This window comes from Pan troglodytes, chromosome 22, assembly GCF_028858775.2.
Source record: "Pan troglodytes isolate AG18354 chromosome 22, NHGRI_mPanTro3-v2.0_pri, whole genome shotgun sequence".
Lineage (NCBI taxonomy): Eukaryota > Metazoa > Chordata > Mammalia > Primates > Hominidae > Pan > Pan troglodytes.
In genome coordinates, this window is record NC_072420.2 from 33,577,307 (window position 1) to 33,597,088 (window position 19,782).

At 42.9% G+C, this 19,782-nt stretch overlaps 1 protein-coding gene across 6 annotated transcripts in view; it reads left to right on the top strand.

Moving 5' to 3' along the window:
* The window catches only part of LOC100609577 (putative uncharacterized protein C21orf62-AS1), a 250,016-nt gene that overhangs the window by 102,953 nt on the left and 127,281 nt on the right, over positions 1-19,782 (top strand). For 2 of the 6 annotated variants that reach the window (XR_010154557.1, XR_010154559.1), the window contains exons 3-4: positions 10,990-11,113; positions 12,815-12,951. The exons of 1 other annotated variant lie outside the window; for it this stretch is intronic. The gene's annotated coding sequence lies outside the window, so the exon portion shown is untranslated. Of the gene's footprint in view, positions 1-7,186; positions 7,359-10,989; positions 11,114-12,814; positions 12,952-15,540; positions 15,919-19,782 lie in introns of those variants that run through there. 3 more of the 6 variants (XR_010154558.1, XR_010154560.1, XR_010154562.1) reach the window with 3 other exon arrangements.

Consider the following 19,782-nt stretch of genomic DNA (forward strand, 5'->3'; position numbering starts at 1 on the left):
TGGCTAACATGGTGAAAGCCAGTCTCTACTAAAAATACAAAAAAAAAATTAGCCAGGCATGTGGCGGGTGCCTGTAGTCCCAGCTACTTGGGAGGCTGAGGCAGGAGAATGGCGTGAACCCAGGAGGCGGAGCTTGCAGTGAGCCAAGATCATGCCACTGCACTCCAGCCTGGGTGACAGAGCAAGACTCCATCTCAAAAAAAAAAAAAAAAAAAAAAGGCAAACAAAAAGCCAACCAAAACAACAACAAGAAGCTCTCAGAAAACTGTAAACTAGAAATACAAGGAAATTTCCTCTCTAATAAGGGCTATCTACCAAACACAGAACTAAAATAATATTTAATGGTTAAATATTAAATGCTTTTCCCCTATAGCGAGGGCAAGAATGTCCACGCTCATCACTTCTATTCAACAATGTAGTAGAGGGCAAAGCCAGTGCAATAAGACAAGAACAAGAAATTAAAGGCCTAAAAATCTGAAAGGAAGGAGTAAAACTATCTTTGTTCACAAATGACATCATTGTGTACATGAAATGTCCAAAGGAATCTACAAACAAGCTACTAGAATTTTAAAAATAAATTCAGCAAGGTTATAAAATAAAAGGTCAATGTACAAATATTAAAATATATTCCTATATACAGGCAACAAACAATGAGAGAATAAAATTAAAATATACTACTTAAAGTAGTATAAGAATCATATATTCAGAATACACTTAAATTTAGTGAAAGATATGCAAGATCACTACATGAGAATTTATAAAATATTGCTGAAAAAGTTAAAGAAGTTTTCAATAAATGGACAGATATGCCATGTTCATGTATTGGACAACTTAGAATGTTAAGATATCAGCTTTCCTCACATTTATCTACAGATTCAATTTAATCCCAATCCAACTGGAGAAATGGACATGCTGATTCTAGAATATATCTGCAAAGGATCTAAAATAGCCGAAACAGCTACAGAAAAGAAGAGCAAAGTTGGACGAGTTATACTAGCTGATTTGAAGAGTTATTGTATTAGTCCATTTTCACACTGCTAATAAAGACATACCCAAGACTGAGAAGAAAAAGAGGTTTAATTAGACTTACAGTTACACATGGCTGGGGAGGCCTCAGAATCATGAGGGAAGGCAAAAGGCATTTCTTTCATGTTGGCAGCAAGAGAAAATGAGGAAAAAGCAAAAGCGAAAACCTCTGATAAACCCATCCAATCCCTTGAGACTTATTCACTATCACAAGAATAGCATGGGAAAGACCGGCCCCCATGATTCAATTACCCGCCCCCTCCCCGGGTCCCTCCCACAACATATGGGAATTCTGGGAGATAGAATTCAAGTTGAGATTTGGCTGGGGACACAGTCAAACCATATCATTCCGCCCCTGGCCCTTCCAAATCTTATGTCCTCACATTTCAAAACCAATCATGCCTTCCCAACAGTTCCCCAAAGTCTTAACTCATTTCAGCATTAACCCAAAAGTCCACAGTCCAAAGTCTCATCTGAGACAAGGCAAGTCCCTTCTGCTTATGAGCCTGTAAAATCAAAAACAAGTTAGTTACTTCCTAGATACAATGAGGGTACAGGTATTGGGTAAATACAGCTGTTCCAATTGGGAGAAATTGGCCAAAACGAAGGGGTTACAGGGCCCATGCAAGTCCAAAATCCAGTGGGGCAGTCAATTTTAAAGCTCCAAAATGATCTCCTTTGACTCTCGGTCTCACATCCAGGTCACATTGATGCAAGAGGTGGGTTCCCATGGTCTTGGGCAGATCTACCCCTGTGGCTTTGCAGGATATAGCCTCCCTCCCAGCTGCTTTTATGGGCTGGCATTGTTTGTGGCTTTTCCACGTGCACGGTGCAAGCTGTTGGTGGATCTACTATTCTGGGGTCTGGAGTATGGCGGCCCTCTTCTCACAGCTTCGCTAGGCAGTACCCCAGTAGGGACTCTGTGTGGAAGCTCTGACCCGATATTTCCCTTCTGCACTGCCCTAGCAGAGATTCTCCATGAATGCCCTGCCCCTGCAGCAAACTTCTGCCTGGGCATCCAGGCATTTCCATGCATCCTCTGAAATCTAGGCGGAGGCTCTCAAACCTCAATTCTTGACTTCTGTGTACCTGCAGGCTCAATACCACGTGGGAGCTGCCAAGGCTTGGGACTTCCACCCTCTGAAGCCACAGCCCATGCTGTTACATTGGCCCCTTTCAGCCACGGCTGGAGTGGCTGAGACACAGGGCACCAAGTCCACAGCATGGGGATCCTGTGCTGGGCAACGAAACCACTTTTTCTTCCTGGGTCTCCGGGTCTGTGATGACCTGGTGATGTGATGTTCCGTGTTGCCATGAAGGTCTCTGACATGGCCTGGAAACATTTTCCCCATGGTCTTGGGAATTAACATTAGGCTCCTTGCTCCTAGTGCAAATTCCTGCAGCCAGCTTGAATTTCTCCCCAGAAAATGGGTTTTTCATTTCTGTTGCATAGTCAGGCTGCAAATTTTCCCAACTTTTATGCTCTGCTTCTCTTATAAAACTGAATGCCCTTAACAGCATCCAAATCACTCTTGAATGCTTTGCTGCTTAGACATTTCTTCTGTCAGATACCCTAAATCATCTCTCTCAAGTTCAAAGTTCCACAGATCTCTAGGGCAGGGGCAAAATGCTACCAGTTTCTTTGCTTAAACATAACAAGAGTCACCTTTGCTCCAGTTCCCAACAAATTTCTCATCTCCATTTGAGACCACCTCAGCCTGGATTTTATTGTCCATATTGCTATCAGCATTTTGGGCAAAGCCCTTCAACGAGTCTCTAGGAAGTTCCAAACTTTCCCACATTTTCCTGTCTTCTTCTGAGCCCTCCAAACTGTTCCAATCTCTCCCTGTTACCCAGGTCCAAACTCACTTCCACATTTTTGGGTATCTTTTCAGCAATGCCCCACTCTACTTGTACCAATTTACTGTATTAGTCCATTTCCACACTGCTTATAAAGACATACCCAAGACTGAGAAGAAAAAGAGATTTAATTGGACTTACAGTTCCACATGGCTGGGGAGGCCTCAGAATCATGGAGGAAGGCAAAAGGCACTTCTTACATGGCGGCAGCAAGAGAAAATGAGGAAGAAGCAAAAGCGAAAACCTCTGATAAACCCATCAGATCTCATGAGACTTATTCACTATCATGAAAATAGCATAGGAAAGACTGGCCCCCATGATTCAATTACCTCCCCTGGGTCCCTCCCACAACACATGGAATTCTGGGAGATAAAATTCAAGCCAAGATTTGGGTGAGGACACAGCCAAACCATATCACTTATTAAAAAGCTATAGTAATCAAGACAGTGTGGTATTGGTATGTTGACCAATAAAGTTATAATATTTTATACATTTAAAATGGAGAGCTTTATTCCTGAAAGGTATCACAACCTGCAGGCAGGAAGCAGAGACTCTGGCAGATGCTGGAAAAACAGCACTTCAAGGGAGGAGTAAAAGGAACAGGAATTTATACTGAGTGGGGTGGCTGCATATACATATTTAATAAGCTGCATAGGGAGTGCTGAATATTTATGAAAGAAGAAACACGCACATGTGCAATTGAGTTGTACACCTCTCCTTGTATCACATGTACAAAAAGAATGGCACCATTAGCATGATCTGAGGGTCAAGTTTTCAGCCCCATGGCATCAAAAGGTGAAGCAGAGGACACAAACGCTGTCATTGCATTGTGCATCCTCTGTAGACGTCCCAGAACCACCATGGTTGGTGGCTTCTCATCAGGAAAGGATGTGTTGCAAAACTGGTGACTGTCAATGTAAAAATGACAAAGGGGATGTGGGGTGGGGGTGGGGGTGTCGGGGGAGTCTGGCTGCAGCCTCAGATGATTGGCCAAAGGTGATAAAGGAATGAGATGTCCATTTCTTGTTTTTCACAGCCAGTTTCTGCTTACTCCTTAGGAAAGAATTCTGGTTAAAGGTTAATAAGGAAGGGGTATGTTGAGGCATAACTAGTTCCCATTCTGCCCTAGCCAGCAACTCAATGAACTTTTTCTTAGCTTTTAGGATTTCTTAAGCCAAGGGGGTCCATTTAATCCATTAGTGGGTCAGGATTACTTTTCAAGTATAAGGATAAAAAATAGGCCGGGAGCGGTGGCTCATGCCTGTAATTCCAGCACTTTGGGAGGCCAAAGGTCAAGAGATCAAGACCATCCTGGCCAACATGATGAAACTGTGTCTCTACTAAAAATACAAAAATTAGCTGGGCATGGTGGCTCATGCCTGTAGTCCCAGCTACTGGAGAGGCTGAGGGAGGAGAATCTCTTGAACCCGGAAGACGGAGGTTGCAGTGAGCTGAGATCGCGCCATTGCACTCCAGCCTGGTGACAGAGCGAGACTCCACCTCATAAAAAAACCACAAAAAACAAAAAACAAACAAAAAACATAAAGAAAAACAGTGAGTCTGGAAATAGACCTGCAGTGGTTTACTGGACAACATACAGACCCACGGTCAATTGATTTTTGACAAAAATGCCAAAGCAATTTAATGTGAGAAAGAAAATAAATCACATGTCAGTAAATGGTAGGGAAAAATGGTAGAAAAATGAGATATTGGCATAGAAAAAAATTAACCTTGGGTCCTACATCATACCACACATATAAATTAATTTGAAATTAAAAATTAAAGACAGGCTGGGCACCGTGGCTCACATCTGTAACCCCATCACTTTGGGAGGCTGAGGTGGGTGGATCACTTGAGGTCAGGAGTTTGAGACCAGGCTGGCCAACATGGTGAAACCCTGTCTCTACTAAAAATACAAAAATTAGTTGGACATAGTGGTGGGTGTCTGTAATTCCAGCTACTCAGGAGGCTGAGGCAGGAGAATCATTGGAACCCAAGAGGTAGAGGTTGCAGTGAGCCGAGATCGCACCACTGCACTCCAGCCTGGGCAACACGGCGAGACACAATCTCAAAATAAAATAAAATAAAATAAAATAAAATAAAATAAAGACAAAGGAGAATATCTTCACTATTGGAGACAGGTAAAAATGTCTTAGAAAGTAAAAAAAAAAAGGTATTAACAATAAAAACAAACTATTCACATATTCACATATTGGACCTCATCTCAATTAGACACTTTTCATCAAAAGAAACATCATTAAGAAACTGAAAAGTTAAGCCACAGACTGGGAGAAAATATTCAACACACACACACACACACACACACACACACACACACACACACATAGACTTCACCTAGAATATATTTGAAAATTTCCATATATTAGTAATAAAAAAACAAACAATTCATTAAAAATGGACAAGAAATTTGAGTAACCACTTTGCAAAGGAAGATACTTGAGTTGGTAAGAAACATGAAAAGATGTTCAACATCATTCAGCAAGAGGTAAATGGAAATTAAAACCACAGTAAGATACTGCAACACACTCACCAGAATGTCTAAAATTAAAGAAAGACTGATAATACCAAGTGTTGGCATAATAGGTTTTTTTGCCCAGTGCGTAGCAAGTCCATATACTGAGACACTGCAGCCGAGAGTTCAATAATTGCAGGGCAGCCAAATGAGGAGACAAGAGGAAATCTCAAATCTGCCTCCTTGAGGAATTTGGAGCTAGGGATTTTAAGAGGTTTGGAGTAGTCTGAGGTGTGGGGGCTGTTGATTGGTTGAAGAAAGCAGGGTGAAATCACGGGACTGAGAGATGAAGAAACAGTGTTCCCATGCTAATTCACTTCCTCTTTGTGGGTCTGCACGCTGGTTGGCATCAGCTATTTTGCTGGAAATCAGGATCTGAGAAACATCTTAAGCAAATTTTAAACAAAAGCCATATGATTCTAAGGTCAGAAATTCCATCTGTGGGAAGGGTATAGGATGGGCAAGTGGTTGTATCTAGTGCTACATGACTTTTGGTTAGCAAGCAGCTATAAGGAAGTGGACCAATGTGCAGCCTTATTAATGCTTAATTATGACTATATTTCTGTCCAGAACCTGGCATGCAATTTTTGTGAGCCTAGCATGCAATTCTTGTGAGGGTAGTTTCAGTGGCAACTGTACCATGTTGGCAGGAGTATAAATTAGTGTAATCTTAGTTAAATGTGTGCCCATGTTATCACCCAGAAAATCTACTCCTAGGTATGTTGCAAAGAAAAATGCCCACAAAAAGATGTGTCCAAGAATGTTCATGGTAGCTTTATTCTTAATAACCCCACACTGAAAACACAAGAGAACTGATAAGCAAACTGGCATATTTTTACAATGGATTACTGCTCACCAATCAAAAGCAACATACTACTAATACAAGCAACATCATGAATTAATTTGAAAAACATTATGTTGAATGCAAGAAGCATAGTTTCTTTCTGTGTCTTCACATCACCTTCTCTCTGTGCATGTTTGTCTCTGTGTCCAAATTTTCCTTTGTTATAAGGACACCAGTCATATATGGTTAGGGCCCACACTAATGAGCCCATTTTAACTTGATGAGGTCTATAAAGACCCTATTCAAAAATAAGATCACATTCTGAGGTCCCAGGGGTTAAGATTCCAGTGTGTTTTTTGGTGGGGTGGGCGGCACATAGTTCAACCAAGTGGCACAGTTACATTTTAACACAGCCTCCTGGATAGGCGCCGATGTCCACTGCATCTCTGGTAGGAGAATCTGGGGTGTCTAAATGTGGGGATAGTCCATCCTCCCCTCCTGCCCCTCCCAGGCCTAAGATGCGTGGTGCATGGACAGCTCTCCTGGGAAGCTGTTTCCTCTGTGTATCACAGAGCAAAGGCAGACCTCAAAACTTCATTGAAATTAAGCAATACATACTCCCCTATCTCTACAGAAACCTCATGAAAATGGTGCTGAATAATTGGTTTTAAAGAAGTATCGTCTTGAAGCAGGTCTAGTATGTCTAGAGAGAAGGCTGTGAACCTGAAACCAGTGGGCAGTGACTTTTTTTTCAACTAAAGAAAAAGCTGGTGATAAATATTAACAATATAAAAAATGTTCCAGAAACCAGGCCAGCAAAACCTAAGCAGGAATGTCATGGACGGCTTCTTATAAATGCTTCGTGTTGTTGTTAATCCCAGTTTTAATTTCTAGCCTTATTAAAGACTTAAGGCTTTATCTCCGTTTCTTTCCCCTGGAAAACCAGATGCACATAATGATCTTTATTTCTGTCATTTTCTCAGTGGTCACAGGGTCTATGCTGCTTAATCTTTTTTATTTCCACGTGGATTAATGAGGGCTGTGTGGCTCTGTCTTTGTCCCCTGATGAGTCCCAGGGACAAGCATCTGTGGGATTCAACATTGCTTCTCAGAGCAAGATTTTCACCGTGTAGATAAATGCTGCAGTGGAGGGGGGTAAGTACTGGGTGCCAGCTTTGCTGAAACAGGCAGAACAGAATCCATCATAACCTGTTAAATGGCCTCCCCCTAGCCCCCCATAATTGCATTTATGTCTCCGCCAGAGAACTTGTCTGGAAGGCTTTTGCAAGTACAATGCCCCACAGACGGCAGGGAGAGAAGAGCAATCAGAGAAACAGAGTCTTAGAATCAAAAATGACCTTAAATCATTTAATCCAGCCTGCCTTAAACAAAACAAAACAAAACAGAACAAAGCAAAACACCAGAGAGGCTGTGTGTTTTCTAAAGGATACACCACAGCAATACATAACACCATGAATTAATGGAAGAGAAGATCTGGTCTCAACAATGCCCCATTGACTGTAGCCTAAGGACCTAATAGCACCAAGGGTGAATATTTGTTTGTCACCTGCTTTAAAAACATGTGCAAAGTTAGGGGATTAAGACTTCAGATACCTGCCACGGGTGTGTTCTTATGCTGTGAAGGGCTTCACAACCTTGATGAACGTATTCTTGGTGGGAGGGGTGCTTAACATCAGTATTATTTTTCTTCCCCAACAAAAAAAAATCCATTTGAGGATGTTCCAAAGAGTATAAATAATATGTGACTTTTTTTTTTTACACCAAACTTGGAGCATTTGAACAGAGAAGTAGTAAAAGAATTACTTTTAAAATACATCATTCGTAAGGAATAAAGGTATATTCATGATTTTGGAATGAAAAGAAATATGAATATTTTAAGAGCTTTGTTCTGGTTATTCATGATGTATTGGCCACAGTTACAAGTATTCAGAATTTAGATGACTCCCCTACCTTTCTTGTTCCACTGAGCTAATGGGGGTTGGGGGTTTGCCATGGTCCAGTAGGAACTATGGAGTTTCTAGGAGAAAAGGGATATTCTCCCGTGTAAAGAGTCAATGATATCTAATTCCTGTAAGGACAAAAAGGACAGTGGCGATATGGAAATTGGAATTTTATAAATAGGAAAAGAGAGTAACATTGGAAATGTGAATTAGGACATAGAATTGCAAATGGATATTTAACAAATAGGAAAAGTGTTTGGTCCAACAAGGGCAACTTAGAGGTCGGGCCAGATTCGGAGTAAGAAGATGAATGTTGGGAGTAAAAGGAGAGGCAAAAATAAGTGGTTGGGTCCTGACTGTAGAGAGGCACAGTAACAGCGGCACTGGAGGCTTATGAAGACTTGTGTGATGTGCAGTTTGAAGGTGTGTGACAACTTTGGCCTCTCAAATCTCCATTTTTGGTTGACAGTTGCACATGACTGGAGCCCAGTAGTCAAGAACTTGAGCTTCAGCTTCAGATAAACCTGGCTCAAGTCGCACTCCACTTTTGGTTACACGTGTGGCTTTGGACAAGTCACTTAACTTTTCTAAGGCTCAGTTTCTCAGCTGTAACATGGGGCTGATCACATGCACCCTATAGAGTTGTAAGATTTCATGGGATGGTAGATATGAAGCACTTTGCACTGTGTCTGGCACTTAGTAATTGCTCAGAAATTGATGGCAATTATTACTAATTATTACTAATAAGAACAAATGTTCTTTCAAATTGCTTCAAAGAAAATGCAGTAATTTTCACATCATTGGCGTTTTTCAAAGATTATCATTGTGTTACCAAAAAGGGGTCCCAATCCAGACCCCAAGAGAGGGTTCCTGGATCTTGCACAAAACAGAATTTGAGACAAATCGATAGAGTAAAGTGAAAGCAAGTTTATTAAGAAAGTAAAGGAATAAAGAATGGCTACTCTATAAGCAGAGCAGTCCCGAGGGCTCCTGGTTGGCCATTTTTATGGTTATTTCTTGATTATACGCTGAACAGGGGTGGATTATTCATGAGTTTTCCAGAAAATGGGTGGGCAATTCCTGGAACTGAGGGTTCCTGCCCTTCTTAGACCATATAGGGTAACTTTCTGATGTTGCCATGGCATTTGTAAACTGTCATGGCACCGGAGGGAGTGTCTTTTAGCATGCTAATGTACTATAATTAGCGTATAATGAGCACGGAGGAAAACCAGAGGTCACTTTCCTCGCTATCTTGGTTTTGGTGGCTTTTGTCTGACTTATTTACCACAATCTGTTTTATCAGCAAGGTCTTTGTGACCTGCCTCTTGTGCTGACCTCCTATGTCATCCTGTGACTTAGAATGCCTGACCTCCTGGGGATGCAGCCCAGAAGGTCTCAGCCTCATTTTACCCAGCCCGTATTCAAGATGGATCCAATCTGTTTCAAACACCTCTGACAATTGCAGATTTTACTGGTTGGCTATTTGCCTGCCTTGGGGTTCTTAGCAGCAAACAGAAGAACCCACCCCAGCTAACCTCGGGAGCAAGGCTACCCATCAAATGGTTCCTTAGGTAATTCAGAGCCTTTAGGAGGCCTGGAAGACAGGCCTTGTAGCCAGAAACCCAATCATACAGCCAAACACAGACCTACCACTGGCCCACTGGGCACAGACTTGGTGCTTATTATGGCAGACACTGAACTCCAGGACTTTTGTCACTGCTGCCCCCCAAAACCAGATGCCTCCACAACCACCATCTTTGCCAGAGAGTGGATTCTCTGCAATGCCTGTTTCCTCCAAACAAGATTGTTACACGGGTGCACCCATGAGCCCAGCCCCAGCCACGTACCTGTTCCATAGCCAACAAGGAGGCTGGGAATTGAGGATCTGGCCTCTACTTTAGGAAGAAAGAAACCCCCAAGCCATAATAAGAGAGGTGTTCAAAAGGAGCCAGGAAGCTAGAAAACATGACAAACACCCACACACTGCTAGGAATTGAGGGCCACACTTCAAATCCAGTTCCTTCTCATTATGTTCTGTTGGCAAGTTTATGCTTCTTATTCCTATGACGATGGAAACTGACTTCCTCACTTTGAAAAAGAAAAAAATAATTTAAAAAATCAACAACATTGCAATACTGAGAGCTCAGGAGCCCATCAAAGGTGAACATGGGTTGGACACAGTGGTTCGTGCCTTTGGGTGGCCAAGGCAGGAGGATAACTTGAGGCCAGGGGTTTGAGACCAGTCTGGGCAACAAAGCAAGATTCCATCTCTAAAGAATTCTTTCAAAAAACAATGAATGACTGGGGGACAGAATGAGCTGCTGATGCTGACACTCTCTTTACCATCGTAATATTCCATCATTAAACTCAGACTGGCCACATTTAGTGCATTTATATGCACCTGCCACGTGCAAGTCAGAGTTTATAGCGGGCACTATCCCTTTCAAACAGGTCAACTTGAGGGGTTTTTAATATGCTTATTTCAATGAGCTGCCAATAAATTCACTTAAAGCTGATGGGTATCATTACTTCTGATGTCTCTTCAGAATCAGCAGCAGGTTCTTTTGACTGTAATCAGTTGTTGCAAATTTATTCTCAGTTTCCTCATCTGCAAAATGAAGATAGTAATCATTTATACTTCTCAGTGTTCTTGAAAGCATCAAATGATGCAAAGTGCAGTGCCGGGCATGTAGAAGAATTTAACAGAAGTCAGCTATGCATCTTGTTGAGCCCAGTCTGGGGAATAAGATAGCAATCCATTTGAGCTATATCATTTTGAGTCTAAACTGAGAGATGACTACAATGAGACAAATTTTCTTTTACAGCTCATAAACGAGCTCTCGAGGCAGTTTTGTGAGGCTCCAAAAAAGGCTTTCACGAGGTCAATGCCGGTGGCATAAGTACCTGCTGGGCTTCCCAGGACAGCAGCTGACAGCACAGGCTTGGCAGGTAGGAGGCGTCCTTGGGCTTCACTCTCATGCATGATGTCACCTTCCAGTGACACATGGAAGTGGATATACCCCTACCTAGTGCTGCATCCTCATAAACTCTCTAGTTATGCCAGAGATAGAGTTTCTACAACATGCAGGATCTGTTGCACGCTGTTCCATGCATTGTCAAAAGCGCTCCCTTCCACTGATCTGCCAGATGATGGTGCCCTGGGCAGTGACCTGACCCTTTGAACAGGTGAAAAGATCATCTCAGGAAATCAATAGAGATGCTTACTGCTGTTGCTCATCCCTGAAAATCTTTAAGGTTCTCCATGTTAACATATGTACTTTTAACTCAGCCCTTGTTCTGAAAAAGGAGCTGCGCTTTGCCAGGTAACTCGATGCCCTCTTCACCCAAGGGTCAAGGCTCAGAGCTGGCCAGCTCTGGCAGCTCTGTCGGAGGTCGTGCCCTTCCCCTGCACAAAGGCTTTCATGAATGGCATTACGCACACCCCTGGGAGGAAAATGCCCCCCTAAGATGCTGCTCTTGGCATCCCATAGGGGCCTGCGCCAGCTTCAGATCGACCACTCTCCAGAGCAGATGCTGGGACAGGCAGGGCAGATGGTCTCGCCGTGCCGTCTTAGCTCCCATCACCTTGTCACAGAGGGACTCGAGTTCAGAGGGGTCCAGAGTTCTCTTTTCCTGTCTTTTCCTCTTGTGTTGCTTCTTTCCTAGGTAGATAGATAGATGGCTGATGATAGACAGGATGGATGGATGGGTGGTGGATAGAGAGGTAGAGAAATGCCATGAAGTGCAAAGTAATAAGTAGCTGAAACTCTGTCATTTTTTTCTTTCCCAATACTTTGTAAACAGTAAAAAGAATGGGTAGGCCATCAGTAAACAGCTATTATGTGTACTGTCATTATCACCTTCAATATTGTATGCTTGCTATTATTCTTCTTTCTCTCACCTTCGAGTAAACATTAACGGAACATCTAATATGTGCCAAGCACCCTGGACAGCCAGACTCCAATCCAACCTTCCACATCACCTCAGGTCACCATCTTGCAGGTACCCCCAGGTCTGATCTCACTGAATTACTCACCAACTCTCCATTCTCCCAGAACTCAGTACCCTACTCCCTCTTCCTAAAGCAGCCTTTCATTTCCTGCACCTGGCAAAGATTATTCAACCCTCAGGACCTCTAGCAAATGTCACCTCCTCTCTGAAGCCCACCCCAATAGGCTTCCCTTCTTTTAGTACCTATTGTATCCTGATTATTGGTTCATATGTGTGATTATCTGCATACACCGTAAGCTTCCCTTTAATCATCTTGTACTTTCTTTTTATATATATATATGTTTATTATACTTTAAGTTCTAGGGTACATGTGCACAACGTGCAGGTTTGTTACATATGTATACATGTGTCATGTTGGTGTGCTGCACCCATTAACTCTTCATTTACATTAGGTATATCTCCTAATGCTATCCCTCCTCACTCCCGCCATCCCACAACAGGCCCCGGTGTGTGATGTTCCCCTTCCTGTGTCCAAGTGTTCTCATTGTTCAATTCCCACCTATGAGTGAGAACATGCAGTGTTTGGTTTTTTATCCCTGCGAGAGTTTGCTGAGAATGATGCTTTCCAGCTCCATCCATGTCCCTACAAAGGACATGAACTCATCATTTTTTAATCATGTACTTTCTACCCACCCCCAGACACCCCTGAGGGAGTCTTCGGCACATATGATGTCCTCTATTGATGTTTGCTGAATAGATGAGGATGCCAAAAGAGGGAGGAGTTACCAAAAGAGGGAAAGAAGGACACCCAGAAGACAAATGGTGCTCACCTTGAGGTAGGTTGGAGAGGGTGATCACAGCCTCCCTTGAAAGGAAACAGGAAAGTTGTCAAACTTACGGAGAGACCAAACCACCCGACAGTGCACAAACTGCATCTGAGGCTCTTGGTTAGGACATCCTGGAGCAGAGAGGAGCAGGGGCAAAAGGGAAAAATCCCCAAGTCCGCACAGGTGCACAAGTCCACAACCAATGTCCTTAAGTTGAACCATGCTCATTTTAATGCTAAAAACACACCCCTGGGTGGAGATTTCAGATGCTAATGAGACATGGGATGTATGTGCTAGCGTGTACAGCAATAGTGTGTGGGCATCCAGGAGACCTCCCACGGCATGCTTAACAACAATGCCCATTTCCATCCTTCATGAATAATCATGTAAGACTCCTATAAAGGGAGCTCCCTCAGCGTCAGTGGGCGCTGTCAGCCTGCTCCAACCCAGCTATCGGAGCGTACTTTCGCTTTGCAATAAGCTCCTTTACCTACTTTCACTTTGGACTCGCTCTCAAATTCTTTTGTGCCGTGAAGTCAAGAGCCTGAACCTGCCCACCAACAACAACCTCACAAATGTGGGTTGCACCTTCCTGGGTACTACACAGCCATAAACACAACTTGCTCCCTCTCATGCATCTTCAGTCTCTTCCTCTGGCACCTAATAGTCTTGACATGGGTTGGTCTGGTTAATCTTTCAGTTTTTCCCCTTTACCAAAATACCTAGCAGATAATTTTGTAGACAGGGACCCCACTGTGCTGAGCCCTGTGAGCCCCCGACATTCTCTTTTCCTGCATTCGGTACAGTCCAGGAATGAGGGCTGCATTCCATTTCTACTGTTAAGGATGAAGAAGATGCTCGCAGATTTGGAAACTGCCTCACAGTTCACCATCACCTTTTTTGTGGCTTTTGCTGTTAAAGCCTCTGGTCCCTGGGACAGCCCCTGGTTCTAGATTCCCACAGTCTGCAGCATCCTTGTCTTGGTCCCAATTCTCTTCTTGCCCATGAGACTCTCAGCCCTTCTGCAGGCCCACAGGGACATGTGGTGTCCCTGGGTGTCTTACATACATGGAGGGTTTGGTATATATGGGTTTGCTCATCTGATCAGGCTGTGAAACCCCACACTTTTCCAGGAACTAACAGACAGACTGAAACAGGTGGACAGCCAGCCAGCTGTCCCCAAGCCATCCTCCCTGTGGTGATATCTCAGAATGAGACCTTTGGGTATCATAGTGACCTCTGGGCTCTGACTGTGTTGAGAAGCTATTAAATGTCTGCTAAAAGAACAGCAACTTCCCTGTGAGAAAAGCAGGAGAATCATCAACATTTTCTCTCCGAAATGGGAGCAAGTGTTGGGCCCAGAAATGGAAACCAGCAAGTGATGGAAAAAGTTTTTCTATGAAAGATGCTTATCAAATCCTGGGTCAAAACAAGGAAGAATGCTAAAATTTGCAGATGAAATATAATTAGTGTGACCTCTCTTCCCTGCATGCCTCAGATATCTCTTTTTCTGTGGTGTTGTTAATTGGTCCTATACATCCTTAAAAATAACATAGACAGTTATTGAGCTAGCAAGTGTTCTAAATATTTTATTAGAACACATCCTGGGAATTTAAAAAAATGTGTAGATGTTTTGTCTCACCCAACAGACACACACACACACACACACACACACACACCTGTGTATGGACAAAAACACATCCTCTTTTGCGAGTTATGGAAGGGAGACAGTTTTGCTTGGTCCACCCCAAACTCCCACTTGTCTGTCTGGGAACTGCCCTCCACATTCTTGGGGTTCCCATGGGATCTGCCATGTTCTTACCTTCCCAGACCTGTCAGCCTCAGATGATTGCTCCTGTGGTTGGTTCCTGACCCAGCTAGACCAGTGCCTCCTTGTCCCAAGATGTGCATACCTGGGACATAGACAGTCGGCTCATAAGTCTCAACGGCCATAGCTATAAGATGTGACAACAGTGTAGACACTGTTGTCTACATGAGGTAAATGATGGCTTACAGCTTGACAGAAGCAAGACACAGAGACAAGAGGCAGAGAGAGGTTCTTGATAGCTTTGGAGACCCTGGAGGCAGGTGTTCCTGAGGCCAAGCTCTGTCCCCTCCTGCATCTTGGTTGGGCAACAGTTCCTTAGATTTGATGAGATTTTCTAGGGTTTGCTGTCTACTTTTCTTTATGGCCCGCAGGGTAAGAATTTACATTTTGAATGGTTGAAAAAAAACCAGAAGAGTAAAATACTTTGTGACATGTAAAAATTATGTGAAATTCAAATAGAGTTTTATTGGAACAGAGTCACACTATTTATGTATTGCTGTGGCCACTTTTGTGCTACAATGGAAGAATTGAGTAGTTGTGACAGAGACCCTCAAATAGCTGGAAAAGCATAAAATATTTGACTCTTTATAGAAATCAAACTATCTGGCTTTTTATAGAAACAAGGGGCTGACCCTAAAGTCAGCAACAATGAAGGGCCTTTTAAGAAGCCATGAAATGAAATCAGCTCTTTGAAATGTCACTCATTGCTGCGAGATCTCTGGTACTTGTATATTTGGGAAGAGGTTCTAACTGCAACCATTGTCCTTTAGGAAAAAAAGAAAAAGGGAACACATAGAAGCCAACTCCAGCCTTTAAACACGTAGGAGATCCTCAGCTATTTGTATGTGTAAAATGAAGGAAGACCAATGCCTGCTTTCCCTCCCTCTCAATCCAGTCAAGAAACTATGTAGTCAAGACTTACATAGTTCCAGGAACAGGAAACTCACTCTACAGCCTTGTGAAGAAACTGATTCCATCTTTGGACACTTCTTTATAATAAACCCCAAATCTCTCTCCTTAGAACTCATACCTAGTGACTCCATTTGCTTCTCTTGAGGTCATCAATATCAAATCTGCCTTCCTCACGACAGCCTTTCAAATATTAACAGACACTGTCATATGTTTCAAATATTAAAAAATACTGTCATATGTTTGTTCTCTCAATTCTTCATCCCAGCCCTTTCAGCTGTGTCTCTTGTAATGCAGGATTTTATTCCCCTGAGCATCCCAGCTCCTCTTTTTTGAATACATTCCTTTCCTTTTACATCCCCGTTCAGATGCATTCCTTAGCACTGGATGTCACACTCTGGTCTACACAAAGGAGAGGAAGACCATTGCTGCGCCTTCTTCTAGATGTTGTCTGTTGACTTCCATTGATTGCTTTCAGTTGCATGATATTTAATTTAAGAAATCACATGGCCTGCACTGTCCATTGGAAAAGTGTGATGTTAAGGTCCCAAATAGTTCCAAGGAGTGGACTGCAGTGTGTGTGCACCTTGCTTTTAGAGAAAAGGCAGCCTGGAATGGAATTCTCCCGGGTAGGTAAAGAGAACAAAACACCAGGGCTCCTCCATTGCAACTTATGGGGTGAGGTTCATTTTATACCTGCTAGAGAAGGAGGGAAGATGCCCCTCCTTCTTGAGAGCAGGGACTCAAAAAGATAGTTGTACACCTATGTTCACAGCAGCATTATTCACAACAGCCAAAGGTGGAAACAACCCACGGGTTCATTGATGGATGAATGGATCCAACAAAATACGGTACGTACATACAACGGGATATTATTCAGCCTTAAATAAGGACTACAATTTTGGCACATGCTACAGCATGATGAATCTTGAGGGTAGAATGCTAAATGAAATAAGTCAGACACAAAATGACAAATGCTGTATGATTCAACTTATTTGAGGAATGTAGAGTAGTCAAATTCATAGAGACAGAAGGCAGAATTGTGGTTACCAGGGACTAGGGGAAGAGGAATGGGGAGTTAGTGTTGAACGAGTACAGAGTTTCAGTTCTGTGAGATGAAAAAGTTCTGGAGATGGATAGGGGTGATGGTTGCCCAACAATGTCAATGCAGTTAATGCCACTGAATTGTACATTTAAAATGGTTAAAATGGCAAATTTTACATTATGTGTAGTTTACTACAAAAAAAAAAGTTCTGCCAAAGAAGAAATCAATATTCCAGTGACACACTTGATTTTCAGAAACTTCGGTATTGGTGGCTTTTCTTTTAGCAGATTGAAAAAAAAATTCATAAATTTGGTGATAGGCTGGGGGTAAACAAGACAAACTTATGCAAGGCTGGTGAGAATGTCAATTTGTGCAACCCCTACAGTGGGCAGCGGAATGATAGATATGAAAGCAGAAATTCATAGATCCTTTTGCCCAACAATCTCAATCCTGGGAACAGCCTTGATAAGAGTGAAAGATTGACAAATAACCCAACTGTCCATCAATATTAGTAAAGGACTGTTGAATTGATCAGTACATCTCCACAATGGAAGACCATGTGGCTGTAAGTAAAGAATGAGCAGTGTTGTATGGACTGCTGTGGAATAATCTCTAGGATATGTTGTAATGTGCAAAAAAGCAGAGGCGAGTACCATGTGTACTTAACTTGCATAGTGAGTTCACCATGTGAGTGAACTCTTGTATTAAGAAAAAATAATATGTCTATATATTTGCTTACACATACCCTGAAATGTACATAAGAAACTTGCTGGCCAGGCGCAGAGGCTCACACCTGTAATCCAAGCACTTTGGGAGGCTGAGGCAGGTGAATCACTTGAGCTCAGGAGTTTGAGACCAGCCTGGGCAACATGGTGAAACTCCGTCTCTACCAAAGATACAAAAAATTATCCAGGTGTGGTGGCACATGCCTGTGGTCCCAGGTACTCGGGAGGCTGAGGTGGGAGGATTGCTTGAGCCTGGGAGGCAGATGTTGCAGTGAGCTGTGATTGTGCCACTGCACTCCAGCCTGGGCGACAGAGCAAGACCCTGTAAAAAAAAAAAAATTTAGCCGATTGTGGTGGCGGGCACCTGTGGTCCCAGCTACTCAGGAGGCTGAGGCAGGAGAATGTCGTGAACCAGGGAGGTGGAGCTTGCAGTGAGCCGAGATCGTGCCACTGCCATCCAGCCTGGGCGACAGAGTGAGACTCTGTCTCAAAAAAAAAAGAAACACGAAACTTGCTTATCTATCTGTGAGCATATGTGTGATGGGAGGACAAGAATTGAGAAGATGGGATCAGGAAGAGGAGGGAGGACATATGATTATCTATCTATCTATCTACACACATGCATATATACTATATATACACACACATACATATGCACTATGTGTATGTAACTCCCTGTGAAAATATTTTCTATTCAACAAATTAAAAAAAAAAAACTTTAGTCAGAAGTGAAATTACATAGAATTTGGGATGCCTTGCCATAAATGGCCTCTCCATAGTACCTCATCCTGGCATCACCTAAATGGGAGGGTTCTACCCCAATAGCTGAAAGCCCTGCCTGAGCCTTGGGGGCTCTGTGCTGTGGCCAGTGCTGGACCATGCAGCTCTGGATGCCCCCGACCTACCGTTCCTCTGACCACTCATGAGAAGCCCACAGGGGCAGCTCTGCCACCTCACCTTCTACTTCCATTGTTCCCACTTTTAGAGACCAGAATTTTCCCCAAAGAAGTCAACATCTTGCTGTGTTTGCAGAAAACATCCTAGCATTGGAGGGACTACCAGATGGAAAAATAGCTCCCCTTTTCCATTTAGAAGTGGCTTGTTTGATTTCAAAATATAAACCCTGTCCTAATAATAAAAATTACTTTTTTTCTCAGAGATGTGCCAAAGACCCTCACCATCTATCCACAGGAGAATGTTCCATTTTTTTGGATGCCTCATAGTCACCTGGTGTGGGGGACAGACCCTGTGGTGGCCCCACGGTCCGCACCTCCTGGTATTCACACCCTTGTGTGCTGCCCTCCCCTTGAGTGTGGGCAGGCCCTGTGACTTGCTTCACAGTAGAATGTGGCAAAGATGATGGGCTGTCACTCCTGGGCTTATGTTACATCGTGCAAAACCCGACTTACAAACAGATTTGCTTTTGTGCTCTTGCTGGCCTTGAAGAAGCAGGCTGCCATGTCGCGAATTGTCCATGCAGAGGCCACATGGCACATGAAGTGTGAACCATAAAAGAAAAGTTGACAAATGGTAATGATGCCTAGGAAAGAAAGATAAAGAAAAAGGGGTGCAGGAAAAACAAGAGGCCCAGCACCACAGAGTTAAAAGCAGTGTTTTGCTGGCTAATGCCAAACATGGACAACCAAGCCACAGATTTTTCCATAGCCCGAGAAGTTTTGTTTTTCTCAATGAAAAATCAGAAGACTTTGCATTAAAGCATATCAGTGATATAGATAGCCTCAAATAATCAAAAAGAATTTACAAAGCTGTACAACTCTGGTGTCAGTTAGCTTGGTGGAATGACACTGTCGCTCTCTTTTCTGTCTAATGGGCATTTCCTTCTAAGATATTAGTTCTGCCTCCCACGTATTGCTGCTACTGGATGCTTGACGGCTGTGAGTCTCAGGCATGGGGGACTGAGGGTTTTGGTGTGTGTCTGGGTGAGCACAAGTTACCTGAATGCTGATGTGGTAGGCGTCTCCTGGAAAGAACACTGTCTTTAATTGACTTAATGTTATTTTCACCTGGATAAAAATTTCAAATTTTTATACTATTTGTATTTTCTTTCCTTCTTTCTTCTTTCTTTTTTCTTTCTCTTTCCTTTCTTCTTTTCTTTCTTTCTTTCTCTCTTTCTTTCTTTCTTGCTCCCTGTCTCTCTCTCTCCCTTCCTTCCTTCCTAACTTCCTTTCTTCCCTCCTTCCTTCTTTCTTCCTTTTTCTTTCTTCTTTCTTTCCTTTCTTTTCCTCTTTCTTTCTTTTCTTTTTTCTTTCTCCTTTCTTTCTTTTTTCTTTCTTTCTTACTTTCTCTCTCTCCCTTCCTTCTCTCTTCCTTCC